Source organism: Rhinolophus sinicus, linkage group LG10 (assembly GCF_036562045.2).
Source record: "Rhinolophus sinicus isolate RSC01 linkage group LG10, ASM3656204v1, whole genome shotgun sequence".
Classification (NCBI taxonomy): domain Eukaryota; kingdom Metazoa; phylum Chordata; class Mammalia; order Chiroptera; family Rhinolophidae; genus Rhinolophus; species Rhinolophus sinicus.
Window position 1 is genome coordinate 81,635,542 of NC_133759.1, and position 14,604 is coordinate 81,650,145.

The window sequence follows — 14,604 nt, forward strand, 5'->3', positions numbered from 1 at the left end:
AGCCCAGCATGTTCACCAGAACTATTGGTGATTTTATTTAGCTCTTTTCATTTCTAAAGTGATGTAATTGGCAATCTTCCCAACCCTACCTCCAATTGATGTTAACTTTTATTTAACTATGTGGTATGTCGTTTACTTTGGCTCTTTTGCATGGTTTTTAGAAATCTCTTTGTTCCTACTTCCAGTAACAGTTTATTTCTCAGCAGACAGGACTTTTTGATTTGGGGAGCTAGGTTTTGGAACTGGTTTTGTTCATTCAGGATCAGAGTAAAGAGAGATCTCTTTCGCAGGGTTTGGCTGCCCACTGCCCTGAGGGCCGGCACGCAGCACCACTGCCTTCACTTCAGCACCAACCCCTACACTTCTGGAACTTGAGGAGGAGGAGGAGTCACTTTTTTTCCTCCCTGAAAATGGGGATTCTACCTTAATAGTGTAAATCTCCAGAGCATTTCCAATAACGTCATTCCAGTTTTCCTACCAACATTGATTTTCATTCATTTTGATTTGTTCAGATCAGGCCATTTGGCACTTAGGTTGGCAGTGAGAAAATGTCACAAAACAGACTCACTGAATGTTGCAATGTTTAAAAGAGCAGGATCCCCCCCCTCCAGCCAGCATGGTGTCCAGTGAGCCCCACCATCCTAGGAATCCTGACTCTCCCTGCATTCCCAGCTTGTACCTCAGACTGTCCCCAGGGAGCAGGAGTTTCCCTGTCAGCTTCCTGGGGAGATTGGCAGTAGCTCCAACCTAGCTTGGCTTTCTCTGTCTCTGGGTGCGACACTAAGGGTGGGTCTGTACTGCCACCACCCTAAATTTTTCCAAGCTCACTACTATTTATTTTTTTAAGCTAACGTTGAGTGCTTAAAATATGCAAGGCACCAAGCTAAGTGTTTTGTATAGGTTATTTCATTTAATTCTTACAACCCTATGAGGTCGGCACTGTTATTCCCCCTATTTTACAAAAGAGGAAATGAAGGCACAGAGAGATTAACTAACATGCCCAGGGGCACACAGTCCGAATCAAATCGTGAGTCCTGGAAGGCTGATGCCAAAACACAGCCTGGGTCTCCATCACTCTAGTGCATCACCTTTCCCGTGAGGTTCTGCCTCTTCCCCTAACTGGTAGGCTCTCCCTGGCTTTGATTGCCTCATCTGAGGATATATTTAGTTGGATGGCAAAGCCGATGTTCCCTCTAGCAAAGGAGGAATTCTCAGTGTAGCTCAAAAGCCACAATTCCTGTTCTAAAGGTTGTCATGAATGAAGCCACATTTTCATCTCCCCCTCCCCTTTCTCGAGGGAATGACTTCAAGCAGGTCTGAAGAAAGCTGGCAACTGGCCCTTGCAGGCCTCTCTCTCCACTGCTCTTGCTTCAAGTAAGCAGAGCCCTGCGTACTTACTATTCCTGCCTCTTCCCGCCCTCACCACAATGACCTGATCAAAGGGCTCTGTGAATGCAGCTCGTGAATTCTGTTTGGTGGAGTTGTCGATTTCTTTCTCCCAGATTATAACCCCCAGCAGATGCCCTATCTCCTTTACTGCAGACCTCCTGTCTTGGCCTATTTGGCCTCAGATTTAGGCTCAAAAAGGATCAGGAGGCAGTCTCCAGGAGAGGATCTAGGTCTACACAGATTCCCAAAACCTCACTATTCACCAATAATTGGCCCAGTAATTGGATCTGCCAGGGCCAGCCCTGTAGTTTCCAGCTCAGAGTTTTGCTTGGGCTTTTTTCCTGCAGCCTCCAAAATGCTATTTCCCAGATGCTTCCTGACCTCCAAGGGGAGGTGCAGAGTCTGTCACTCTCCAGGGGCTTCTTCCAAAAATAAAATGTGAAATTCCTTGGGACTTAAGGGTGGTTTAGAGAGCTATGGCATCTGTTAGAACTCTTGTCCAAAAAGGGAATATCATCATTTAACCTGGAACCCCTCGTGTTTTTTGTATCCTCTAAAGCAGTGATTCTCAAAGTGTGGCCCCTGGACCAAGAGCATTAGCATCCCTTTGGAAATCATTAGAAATGTGAATTCTTGGGCCTCACTCCAGACTGAATGAATCACAATCTGCTAGGGCCCAACAGCCCCTCTTGTAACAAACCCTCCAGGTGGCACATTGAAGTGACAACCACTGCTCTCTAAAGCACAAGGTTATGTCATTTGGAGTCTAGGTTTGAGAATCTGATGAAAGCTTGGGGCCATCTCACCTGCTTCACAGACCCCCTGAGGTCCAAGTTAAGAATCCCTGCTCTGGAACTCGGAGCTTGTTCGTCCCTCGGTGGCTGCCACCCTCTCAGTACAGCCTCGAGAAGGGGTGGCCACATACTCTCTGTTTGTTCTTTCATCTGTATACTGTTGGTTGTCACTGAGAGTGGCCAGCCCCTGTGCCAGACAGCACAGAGAAAAAGGCTTGCTGCTCCCTGTATGTGCTGTAACTGTAGCCCATGGCATTGAGACAAAAAACAAATGCTCAGGCATAGGGCACCAGGCCAGGAGCCTGGGACCAAATAGAAAAGTGATTCCTTCTCCTGGAGCTGGGAGCTCTGTGTGAGAGCAGCACTGCTAAAAAACTGCTGAACTTCCTATGACAGCCCTGGCTAGGGCTGGTGCTTTGTTGACTGCAGCGAGAGCTTTGTCAATGGCAAGTCCTGGCTATGCCTGCTGTCCCTGATTAATTGTCTATAGCATCCGCATTCACTTGCACAGTATCCTGGTTTGGATGACAAATTATATGGTCACCCATTTTCTTACCTAACAGCTTCCGTACTGGTCTCTTTACGGCCATGCTTGCCTCCTGCGTTCTAGTCTCCACACTGCAGTTAGCTTGTAAATGTAGTTACAAGATTCTCACGATCTGGCTCCTGCCTAATTCTCCAGTTTTCTCTCCCTCCTTTCACCTTTGTTTGTTTCTCTTAAGCCATACTGGACACCTTTCTGTATGTTGAATGCACGGGCGTCCGTTGCCATCTAAGGGTCTTTGGCTTTGCTCTTCCTTCTGCCCGGAACATACTTCCCTCCAGATCCCCTGTGGCTGGCCGTTTGTCATAATCAGGCCTCAGCGTTCATGTTCTTGCTTCCAGGAGGCCTCTGACAACTCAAACTGAAGTGGCCCCTCCAATCACTCTCCCTTACTGCTCTGCTTCAGTTTTCTTCCTACTGTTTATTATCACTGTCCAGAAGTGTCTTTTCTATCCTTTTCTGTGGATGGACTAATGCTGTGAGGGTAGAACTCATTAAGGCATCCCCAGTTCCCAGACGAGTCTGGCACACAGCAGATGCTCAGTAAACATCTGTTAGCTAAGCTACTGGACTCCAGCGGGTCCAGGCCATTTCTGGGAGTCAGCTGTGCCTCTGGAGCTGACTTCCTCATCCACTTTCAAGGCAAGTGTTGCTGTTTGAGCTCACCTCTGGTCCACAAGTGGCATAGGACCAGGACCCTGAATGTGAGATGCTTTTCTCTGCCTGCTTCCAGCCCTCCTTAGTTTCCTGTACCTCCCACCTCTGCATGGGCCTCAGCAACTCCTCTCTGTAGCTATTTCATCTCCAAATGAGCTCTGGGGAAAAGGCAGTAATAACCCTGGACTCAACAGATAGCTTAATGCCCACTCTGTCCCCACCTACCCCCCAAAGCACCATACAGCATGCACTTGGGATGGAGGGGGAGGGGGCTTGGCCACTAAGCATATGATGGGCAGTGTTCTTCCGGGCTTTTCCTTTGATGAGATAGGCACTCACTCTTCCTAGAATCCACTAGTTGAGGGAAGGGAAGAGACTAGCCATCCAAGTGGTGATAATACCCCGTTTCCAAAAGCTGCAGGGTAGGAGGTGTCTAGAGAAGTATGGCCTCCAGAGAACACCAACTTCATTGGTGACATTTCATCAAATCCTGGCTCCTTTACTCTCTGCTCCATGGGTTAATGCCCAGTGTTAAAAATGGGAGTGGTGACACGTAAATCCCCTCCCCGACAACTTCAGAGAAGTGAAAAACTGTCTTCATCTTTGATTCTAAACCTGAGGAGGAAATGATGCACCTGAGCTCAGCTGAGTTTACAAATAAATTTAGTCTCCAGGAGGCATGTAGGGTTATGTAGTAAGGACTCAAATAGCAAAATCGTACAGAGATAGGAGATTGAGTTTGAGGGTTTCCAACCAACTCCCGGTGAAGTGAGTCCCTGATGAGAACCAGGCTGCTACATGGAGGGCAGAGGATGGGGGAGGGCAGCGTGGACTTGAAAACCAGGTCATCCAAGGCCTTTGTCTGAATCCTGCTTTTATAAGAAGGAGCATGGAGGTGGTGATGGAAAGTATTAAGTTTGAAGTCAGGCCTAGATGCAAATCCAGGGTCTGTCACTCACTAGCTTTGTGGCCTTAAGCAACTCTACCTAACCTCTCCTAGTCTCGGTTTCCTCATCTGTACATGGGAGAAGAGTGCCTCCCTCATTTGATTGTTGGGAAGATTAAATGAAATAATGTATGTCAAGAGCTTATAACACAGCTCTTGGCACAGAATGGTGTTCAATAAAATGCCATCCTCATCATTATCCTTCTTGTTATTGTTGGGAAAAGGGAGGACAAATGTGGAAGCTGAGTAGTTGACAGGAGCACTGCCTCCAGCAGCCTCTGCGTCCAGGTAGAGGAACCATGAAAACAGTAGAAGCCTCTGTAGAATGATTACCTCACCTGCCTTTCGCTGAAGGGAGGAAAACCCATTCTGACCCCTTCCCATTTCAGCTTGTGGCCTACCCTCACACCTTTCTCCTGCCAGCCCAAAGAGGATCCAGTCTGTGGCTCTCTCTTCACAGGCCGACATGTACACCGGACCAGGTTTGGTTTGGGTTTGTCACTTAGTGTTTCTGTTCCAGGTCTGGGGTATGTGAGGTTTTCTGGTGGTGATGGAGGAGCGTACTCTTCTGCAAAAGAAAATGTGGTCTCAGTCTGGGGACTCTGCTTCCTTCAGGTTACAGGCAACAGCAGACGCTGCCATCTGCCAAAGGTGTGGGATGACTAGAGGTCAACATGGAATATTAATTCACCTGTTGGACGGCTAAGAGAGCAGTTCATCCGCCCCAGGAAATAGGTCTTGTGTAAGAAAAGGAGTGATGTGCCTCACAGAAATTCTTAAGCTGGGACTTGTTACGGTCTGTAAAGCTCCTGAAGTTTTACACAAAATTATACCTGTATGTGCAGTGTACATTTTTCTGAGAAAAAAATTTATAGTTTTCTTCCAACTTTCAAATGTCACAGCCCAGATGGGTTCAGAATCACTGGTCCTGATCTGAGAGTAGAAATAGAACCCTCCTCCAGGGCGTCTCGAAGAGGCTGCAGCCTTTAACCTGGCTGGTCAGCAGACTGTTAGTGAAAAGGGCCTGGAAGTGCTTAGGCTTCAAGGAATGAGACCTTCTCTCGTTGGACCTGTATTGGCTGGTTGGAACCTGCCACATCTGTTGGGAAGTTGGGGGTTTTGAGCTAGCTAAATATCCCCTATTTTCCCTGAAATTTGGCTGTAGGATTACAAGGCACTCTAAACTGCCATATTGTGTGCCAGATGGGGGACAGGCAGGTCTGGTGTCATATCAGAGGTAGGAAGCAGGGTTGGGTGACTTTGCTAGGTATGTATTGGTGACAGTAATGGTGGGTGGGGGGTTCAGGGGTCTCTATGTTGTCTTCATTTGAATGCTTGGTACATAGTTGGTACTCAGCCAGAGTTTGTGTATTGATACAGTTGTTTCCTTTCCTTTTGGAGACATTAAATCTAAGCTTCATAGTCCATTTTTTAATTTCCCAGGGGCCAGGGGCTTCTCCTTACCCCTGTGTATGCTTTCATGAGGGGTCAGGTACCTGGGTCTTATCCCCAACTGTGCTTATTTGCTCCTTACTACTCATCCTACAAAATCTGACAGATATCTCTGAAAGCCAGTTTGGTTGGGGCCTGTGAGATTATTTGATGCTTCTTGGAATGTGATTTCATTATTGAGACTACACTCCATTTCTGGCCAGTCCTGGTACTGTCTCCTGCTTTTCTCAATGCCCATGATTCCTTATTGCACTTTCATGTTCAAGTTAGAAAATGTACCCCCTCCTCTCAAGTCCCAAGTCCATGGGCTCAACCAGGCTTCCTGAACTTCTGCATTCGATGCCACGGGGACTTCCTAAGACATGGCTGTCCTTCTACCTGAAGCAGGCTAACAAGTTCTGGGTGCAGTCACCTCACAGGTGGGCAGGATGGGCTGAGAGTAGCTGGGCAGAGTGCTTCCCTGGGCTCCCCCAAGAGCAGAGCCTCATCCCCACAGGGTGAATTGGCTGAAGGCTCCATAGGACAAGAGTTACACTTTGCTTCGGGGGCCTTGAGTCGGAGTGTGTTCCAGACATGAGACAAGAGTCTCCAGGACATAGGCCTCTGATCGGAGCCATCAGACTATGCGAGCCCACCCAGCCCACCCAAGAACATAAGCACAGCCACTGACTGCCACTGGGGGTCTGGGCAGGAGCCATTATCCCAGGACTGCCCTGATCCCCACAGGCTGACGGGCTTCATGGAGGTGATTAAAGCCCACACAGGGGCTTGGCTCTGCATGTGCTTCAAAAAGGCTCTCTGTGCAGAGGAAATGAGGTCTTGGGAGGAGCTGCGTGAGCTACATCCACTCTGTGAAAGATGGCCTGAAGGATTAGAGACTGTGATATCTGACAGAGAGGCAGCCCTTCCTCACCCACAGCCAGTAGAACTGTTTTCACTCCTTCCATCTTGCTTCACCATCTCCTCTCATGTACCTTCCTGCATTTAATCCACCCATTTTGAGCTGGCGCTTAATAACTGGACTTACGTTATCTTTGATGGTAGGACTCTGGGGATCATGAACAATGGGGAGTGGTCACCCTCTGGTGCTTATTTGCTTCCTCCTGAACTCTGACGTCTGAGAAGACATTGTAAGGGCGTCTGGTCTTGCACTCTGCTCCCGGGCAGAACAAGCCACCCCTCAGTCCAGGCCGACTGGCCCTTTTTAACCTTATTAATGGTTCCTTGGGCTATACAGAGGCTTTTTATTTTGATCAAATGTATCAGTCCTCTCCTTTATGGCTTTGCATTTTATGGTTTTTAAAGATTTCCCTTTCCCTAGATAATACACATATTCTCCCCCATTTTCTTATATTTCTTTTTCTTTCTTTTTTCTTTTTTTTTTTGTATTTCTTTTACAGTTGTGTTTCTATGTTAGTTCTTTAATCCAACTGGAATTTATTTGCATATATGGTGTGAGTTAGGGATCTAAGTTTTTGTTTTTTTTGCAGAGGGTCACATGCTGCCCAGAATTATTTACTCTATAGGTCATCCTCTCCCCAGTGACTTGAAATATTACTCTTCTCATATTCAAAACTCCCATAAATACCTGTTTCTGGATTATCTATTCTGTTGCAGTAAACTTTTTATATTCCTTGTACCAGTAGTACACCATTTTAATTGTAGCCTTTGAAGATGTTTTGATACAGTGTATTTTTGTTTCCCCGAAATTGTTGTGTTATCCTTACCTATTTTTTCCTTCCAGATGTACTTTCCAGTTAGCTTGTCAAGTTTCATTGAACACCTCCTGTTAGGACTTTGGTTGGGATCTTATTGATGATATAAATGAAGTTGGAAGAGAGTCGGTATCTGTACAACACTGAGTCGTCTCATCCAGAAACAAAATGTCTCAACTATGTTCCTAAAAGCCCTGGGAGAGACATTCTTTCTTCTCCTGACCCCTGCAGCCGCTCAGCTTCCCTTGTTGGTGCCTGGAGCCACCAGATCCTTGCATTGCCACGTCCTGTGATTCTAGCTTAACTCGTTCCCTCTTCCCACTCAGAGTTGGATGAAACAGTTGAGCATTTGCTTTTTCTCAGGAATTCCGAGCTTTATCTTTCCAAGACCCAGAAGAACTCCAGGGGAATGGTTCCATCTCTTTTATTACCTGCCTTTACGTCCCATTCCCAGAATCTCCCTTCTCATCTTGCTCCCCCAAGAATTCCAATATTTCTAAACTAGAGTAGGACAACTTAATGTTTTCTTAGTTTGGACTTCCCTGAAAATCTAGTTGGCTTGAGACACAACCCCTCATTCTGACCTTCTCTCTTTTCACTTTGTTCCATGTAATTTCTGAGCTTCGTCCAGACAAGACAATATCTTGGAAGGAGAGGAGAACTCACAGGGTATTTGAGGGAAGAGCAGTGTTAGTGATTCTATGCCTGCTGCCCACACTACAGGCAAGAGCTTATTACCCCCAGATTTGCCAACAGATACCATCCTATGACTCTGCTCACCAGCCCGAACTCCACAGAGCGTGGAGGAATTCCTAGCGATTTTTGATCCCTGATTTCTGTCATGTGCACCAACCTCAACAGGCAGGCTACTAGGTCAGGCGGACTGCCAGAGGCCTAGGGGTGAAGCAAGAAGGCCCTAACCCCTCTGCTCAAATCTCTTTCAGGGACAGCAGTATCCAGCCGTTTTGTTGCCAGTATGAAAGTCAAAAGGGCCAGAAGTAGAGTTGTGTGGGCTCTCTGACCAGCAGTGGTAGCCAGAAAGGAGGAAAACAGGAGCCTGCCCCAGGCCCAGGGCCCCACCTCACCCTGGAATAACTGAATGTGCGTTAAGGTACAATAACAACAAAAACACAGGCAGTTTGCTCAAAACACTTGTGTACACACCCAGGTCCCCATCCACAGAAAGGCCACGGAGTCCTGCTACCCAGACACTCTTTGCCCACCTGTGTTCCTCTCCTGTTTCTGTATCCACTTGGTTCTCTCTGCATCACCTCCTCCTGCTTGCAGGCTCCTCTGGGGCCACGTCAGCATGAGTTACCATGAAAATATCCCCTGTGGCCTTGACAGATCTTCACCTGGTGCTTATCCAGGGGATAAGGTTTTAGGATAAGGACTGTGGAATTTGTTACAGTGATTGCAAAGTCACTCTAACATAAGACTATTACAGAAAATGATTCCTAGACATTTGTGTTTCAAAGGACAGAATGAGCCACTCCAGCATACGAGTAGTGAACCAATTTCAGGGACAGGAAATCTGCCACAGTGGCTGAAAAGTTCTGGTAAAACAAACAGATCTACATACAGCGTCTGATTCCTCGAGATTTCGCTTCCAAACACAATATGCTGCAGAGAATTTTCCCTGGCCAGCCCCCACCCGACCTCCCCCCCACACACAAGTTGCTCAAGACTCAGCCAGCCACCCAGTTTTACATGTCTAAATATGAAATCAAAGTCCCAGACAGGGAGAGGGATTGTCACAAGTAATTGCAACATCCCACAAGAATTTGTTTGGGAGTTAAAAAGGAGCCAAACCTGGGCCTTCTCCAAAGCTTGCAAGTCTAAGCTGTTTGAGAACCACATTTGATCTGTCCGATGTGTTGAATGTAAATGCTTAACTTGTGCCTGCTTGGCAGCTCTAGGGGACTCTGCAGGGCTCCTGTAACCCACCTTGGTGATAGCTATGACTTCCCCTAGGAGAGGACAGAGTGGGCAACTGCCTGTTATGAGCCACAGGCCCCCAGAGTTGGCCTTAGCCTTCCGAGCCATGCTCAGAACACTAGCCCAGGAGAGAAGGAGGGACGAGGGCTCCCAGGTGGCTGCAGACAGGGACTTGGGGGGGAAGGGGCACAGGCATCATGCCACACTGGCACGTCCTTTCTCAGTAACTCACACAGTCACTCTGCCCTTGCTTCACCCTTACCTCATCTCGTTTTATTCTTACATGTTAACTTCGTAACATTTTGAGATGTTGTTCTTTTTCCATACAGAGAACAGCTACCTTCACAGTGACCACTTAGGGTTCAAGCACAATAGCTACTCCAACTTGGTTTCAAGACAGCCCAGTATTATTGGGGAGTACAGTTGGTTGATATAATCGTCATCCTCATCATCACAGTATAGTTAACACATACTGAACCTTACTTTGTGCACAGCCCCTGTGAGGCTGACGTTGCTATTGCCCTGTCTGACAGAGAAGGAAGCAGACCTGGTGAGGGTAAGTGGCCTGCCCCAGGTCCCTCAGTTGGTCACAGAGAGAGCTCGGCCTCCAGAGCCTTGAGACATTGCCATGGCGCACTTTCTCAGGTAGGAAGCAGAGCCCAGCGAGGTACCTGCCAGCCCCAACAGTCCAAAATTGCCAGGTGGAAGGGGCTTTCACCATGTCTTTCCTGGGCTGCAGGTCTCCCACAGCGGACCCAGAATCATTGGGACATGACGCCTCAGGACTAAGTGGGAGGGGTGGGGGAAAGGCCGGACTGTTCTGTCTTGGTTCCTTAGAGAGCGCTCATGTCCCACGGGCATGCCGGACCCAGGAGGCGTGTGAACTCTGCCTCCCTCCTCCCAGTTCTCCTGGATTTCAGGGGTTAGGCTTTCTCCGAGAGGAGGGCTATGCCTCATCCCCACCACTCTGGCCCTAGCTTCCAAGAACACGGAGTTCAAGCAGGCCCTGGCAGATTTCTACCTGAAGGACAACGGCCCTCCTGTCCCTCAGCGCAGTGTCTGTAGCACAGCCTAACATGTCCCTGCCCATGTGCTGATTTCCATGGCAGGGTTGTTTCATTAGCCTGAGGTGAATCAAACTGCACCTTGTCCTCAGAGCTAATTAATGTTTACTGAGCCACTACACAGTGAGTGACGCGAAGACTGGACTGTGTCCTCTGGATCAGCTTCGGGAACAGACTTCAACCCTTGTGCCGAGCTGAGACTGGGAGCCGAAACCAGAGTGGGGCTGATGGGCCTCCACGCTGCTGCGAGGCACAAATGAGGCCACGCACCTAACATGCGTACAGTGTCTGGCACATAGTAGGGACTTAGAAATTGATGGCTGTGTTTGTAAATTTTAAAAAGGAGCGACAGGGAAAGGTGGCTAGGGGACCATGTTTCCCTCTGGGACATGTTCCAAGGGAGAGAAGGGTCATGGTAGCAGATGCTGTGGAGAACATAGACCCTCAGGCACACTCACGTAAGCAGCATCCATGAAGAAACGAGGCCTGCTTCTCTGCATTTCCACCAGGCCCCTTGTAGAAGAGGAAGAAAATGGGCGTGGCTAACCCTGGAGGAATTCAAGCGGAGCACAAGTAAATGGAGGCTGCCCTTCAGCGGTGACTTTATTGCAAAGGAAACCTGGCCTGGGCAAAGGGGCACTGGCCTATGTGGTCTCTGCTAGGCCAGGACCCTTCCCCCACTTCTCTCACCTCTGTCCCTACACACACCACGACCCCACCCCGTTCTTACCCCAGAAGACTTTTGACCCTGGCCCTTCTTCCAGACGGTGCTTCCTTGGGCCCTCTCCTGTGGCGTGCCCTGATGAAGCCATTACTGTGGCAGGATTTGGTGACAGTGCTTTCCCTCTCCCTCTGCTTCCTCTGCAGCTGCCACACCTGACAAGCATCTCACAGCCTGTGCTGACTGCTGGGCTGCAGGGGGCTCCCATCGCCCAAAGCCCTCATTGCAGTTGCTGGCTATGGACAGCTGGCCCCTGGCTTTCCCAGCTCATCATCTGGGCAGCCTCAGTACTCCTGGTGGAAGTGCCAGCATAGCCAATGCCTGGGAGTCTGAGTTCTTCAGTCTCTGTCTACCAGGCTTGACCTCGTGGCCCCATCAGAGCCTGCCCAGAGTCATGTTGGGAGGTTACCATGAAGCAGCCCAGCTCCAGGCATGGCAGGCCTTTCTGGAAGGCAAGGCAAAGTGGGAAGGCATGCTACTGAGACAGGACCCAATGGTCTGTGTGTCTCCAGCTATCAGAAGATGGCTTTTGTAAGTCAAAGATGGAGGCAAGATACCAGCAGTCCTAAGACCTGGATAGATTTGTGCAGGAGGTCATAGAAGCCTAGAAGTTTCATTCTGGGTTTGCCACGTCTTTTGTACAAAGCCAGAGGCTGGGAAAGGGTCTTCCAATTACCTGAGACGACTTGAGTAAGGAAAATGGAATGGGAAATGGGGAAGAAACTGACACAAACTGTCAACTACAGCCAGCCCTGGTGGGCCTGAGGTTCTAAGGCCCCTGCGCCCCCTGCTGGCCCTTCAGACAGGTTCCGCCCTTTGGCTATCTCCTTCCCTAGAGGCAGCCTGGTCCTTCTGGTCCCAGAATTACACCACCACCACCGCACCACCCCCCCCCCCCCCCCCCCCCCCCCCCCGCCCAACTCCAGGAACACTCTTTTTAATCTGCCGCCTTTGAGCCTAGCCCACAACTGCTCCCTCTCTTCCATAACCTGAGCTACCTCCTTCCTGACAAAAACCTCTGAATCTAACCCAAGCTTTATTTTAATTTTTGGGTAGTGTATGACCCAATCTCTTGAAAAAGCCAGGGTTTCCCACCTGCACACATGCCTCTTAGAACTGTGCAGTGGCAGCCTACCTCAGCCAGCACCTCAGAGCAGACTTTGCTGCTTCCCAGAGGGACTTCCAGCCTCCAGTTCTTCCTTCTTCCTCTGTCTCTTCCACTGCAGAACCCACCTTTACAGGTCCTCTGAGGGTGGCCTCCCTGCCTGTCCTACACCATCCTCCACTCCTCTCTAGATAGGACCAGGAATATTTTCTTTCTCTCTCTTCCCCCTCCTTCCCTTCCCTGCACCCCCCCCCCCAAATCCTGTCCCCTTGGCAAGTTCTAATGGCTCCAAGTGTTCACACTCCAGCCCATATCCACCATCCTAGGCTCCTGCTGCCAGGCCACTTACTGTGCCAATAGTCTGAGTGTGTTTATCTTCTGAGAATGGAAGCACCCAGAGGGCAAGGACTTTTACCTCCCACAAAACCTAGGGCAGTGCTAGGCTGCCAGTGGACACTCGGGACGTGCTGGATGCTGATCCTCTCCTCATGACCTCCTAGCACTGCTTCAGAGTTCTCTGCCTGCCTTGCCACATGGTCCCGGGAGTGGCATGACTGGGTGTGGCTGGGCCTGGCCAAGGCTACCGTTGTCGGATCACTGCAGAAGGAGGGGAAATATGGGGACATTTCCCAGAATGGGAGAGAATGAGAAGGAATCTTTTATTTCCAGGGAGACTGGGTGAGAGGAAGGAGGACCAGGCCGGGATGAGGTCCCTGGGTGTCAGTCATCACGCTGGTGGAGAAGCCCGCGCGGGATTTGGAGAACATGGATCCAGGGGAAACCCCTAAACCTTACAGTTGCCTAGTCCCATCGTCCTTCCCTTCCTCCCAAGAGCCACCTGCCTCCGGGTTCGCAGCCCCGGGACAGATTCTTGCGTGACCTCGGGCGGCGCCCAGTGCTACTGTGGACAGCTCATTCTGCGGCGGTGGCGGCGGCGGCACCTGGCCTGTCCCCGGCGCCGCCAGGGGGCGAATAGGGTGCCCGCCGGCTCTTGGGACGCCCGGCGTGCTGGCGCTGCGTTCCAAAGAGGCTCGGCCAGGGAAGACGCGCCCGCCAGAACTGCCGGGCCGCTACTTCCAGCCCCGCCCTCACGTCGGCTCGGTGGCGCTGGGTGACCCAGGCCTGGGCCAGGGCGCAGCCGCCGCACGCCAGCACAGGTGGCCCGGCGGTCAGCGCGGCCGCTCAGCGCGCACAGGGCACCGCCGGCCGGCTCTCTGCTCTCCCTTCCCGCTGCTCCGCTGCCGGCTTGACAGCCCCAGCTCTGCTCTCGCGGCTGCCCGGATTTTGGGGCGGTGATTGAGTAGGCCGCACCCCGGGCGCAGCAAATGGAGGACGCCGGAATTTAAGGAGGGAGCGAGGGAGGATGCAACTCGGCTCCTCGCGTTCTCCCCACTCCTCGAAGCGTCCGCGGGCGGTGCGCATGGCGTTTCCGCACCCTGGGGCTGCGGTGCCCGCGGAGAGTCCCCGCGCAAGGCCCGCCGGATGCGCACGCTCCGCGCTTGCACCTGTTGGAGCGCCTCTACCTGCTCGGATCGAGCCGGCCTCCACAGTCCACGCCACCCGAGTTGCGGTCCCCTAATGAAGGGGCCACATTTGGCTTTAAGAAAACGAAACGGGAAAAAAAATGGCTTTACAGTTGGCGCACGTCGGCTCCTCTTTGGGTCATTTCATGGTGAGGACCATAGGTCGGTAAGTCTCGGGGGCTGCAGCCTGAGAACCCGACGGCTCAGGACGGAGACCTGTCCCCTAACCCCACTCCCCCAACGCCTCCCCACCCCCGCTTAGCACTGCGGGGAAGTTGGGGGGGGGGAAGAATCTTTCGACTTGATAAGAAGCTATTTCCATAGAAAAATAGTACGTCCTTTGGAACCCAAGTCAGCCCTTATCAAAACATGTCAGGCCTGCTAGAGTTGGTAATAAACCTTTTTGTGTGGGGCTGGGCTTTCTTTTCTTTCTCTCTCTCTCTTTTTTTTTTAATCCTCTTTGTGCCCACACACGAGCCAAAATCCATTCTAGGTAAATATTTCTACTATTGAATAAAATGAAGTCAAGTTTATGTTTCGTTTCAAAGAGGGTCTTTGAAATAGTACCTCTCTATTTGCCTGCTAGTCAAACACCCACATTTTGTTTTGGTTTGGATTGGATTAGGTTTGGGGGTTTTTGCAACTTTCAAGAGCTAAAAGTTAAATTATGTCTCAAGCTGCACATAAGTTCTGGTTTCAGACCCTAACATTTAGCCCAGGTTTCCACAGCGGGAGTGCCAGCGCTGACATCTGTGT

General features: G+C 50.3%; 1 long non-coding RNA gene across 1 annotated transcript in view; it reads left to right on the forward strand.

The window, feature by feature from the left end:
* Window positions 1-14,381, forward strand: part of LOC109451789 (transcriptional activator protein Pur-alpha) — a 37,465-nt gene extending 23,084 nt beyond the window's left edge. The window contains exons 2-3 of the long non-coding RNA XR_002138027.2: window positions 8,442-8,608; window positions 12,995-14,381. This is a non-coding gene — a long non-coding RNA (transcriptional activator protein Pur-alpha). The remainder of the gene's footprint in view (window positions 1-8,441; window positions 8,609-12,994) is intronic.
* The last annotated feature ends 223 nt before the right edge of the window (window positions 14,382-14,604 follow it).